The sequence below is a fragment of the Penaeus monodon genome, chromosome 21 (assembly GCF_015228065.2).
Source record: "Penaeus monodon isolate SGIC_2016 chromosome 21, NSTDA_Pmon_1, whole genome shotgun sequence".
Classification (NCBI taxonomy): domain Eukaryota; kingdom Metazoa; phylum Arthropoda; class Malacostraca; order Decapoda; family Penaeidae; genus Penaeus; species Penaeus monodon.
The window spans coordinates 4,361,614-4,362,032 of NC_051406.1; the positions used below are offsets into that span (position 1 = coordinate 4,361,614).

A 419-nucleotide genomic window follows, 5' to 3' on the forward strand; every position below is an offset into this window, starting at 1 on the left:
ATACATACACATAAATAAATCTAGAATTAATCATGAAAGAAGTATACCTGCGACCCTAGAATTCCGGCAACACAAGAAACCACAGTCCCAACTATCAAAACCGTTGCTCTTAAAAAAAAATCAGTACCCACAGGCATAAGACGTGAAAGACTAATACGCGGACATAAACAACTAAAGGCAAACCACAAGTACACTTTTCTCGAAGTGGATTCTCGCGCAGCTTGACCCTCTGCCACGAGTCCTGACTGCTTGAGACAACGTAGTGTCAACAGCCTTCCCCACGCGACGGAAAACAGCAGGTGTGTATGCCGCGCCTACGGGTTCCATGACCTTCCACAAGTTAAGGGTGAGTGCCAGGTATTTTAAAAGCAATCCGTGGTTTCAGAAAAATCTAAATCAGGTTTGCTAACCACTTTGGA

General features: G+C 44.2%; 1 protein-coding gene across 1 annotated transcript in view; it reads right to left on the reverse strand.

The window, feature by feature from the left end:
* Positions 1 to 419, reverse strand: part of LOC119586132 (mitogen-activated protein kinase kinase kinase 7-like) — a gene marked incomplete in the record, with an annotated part of 88,760 nt that overhangs the window by 1,817 nt on the left and 86,524 nt on the right.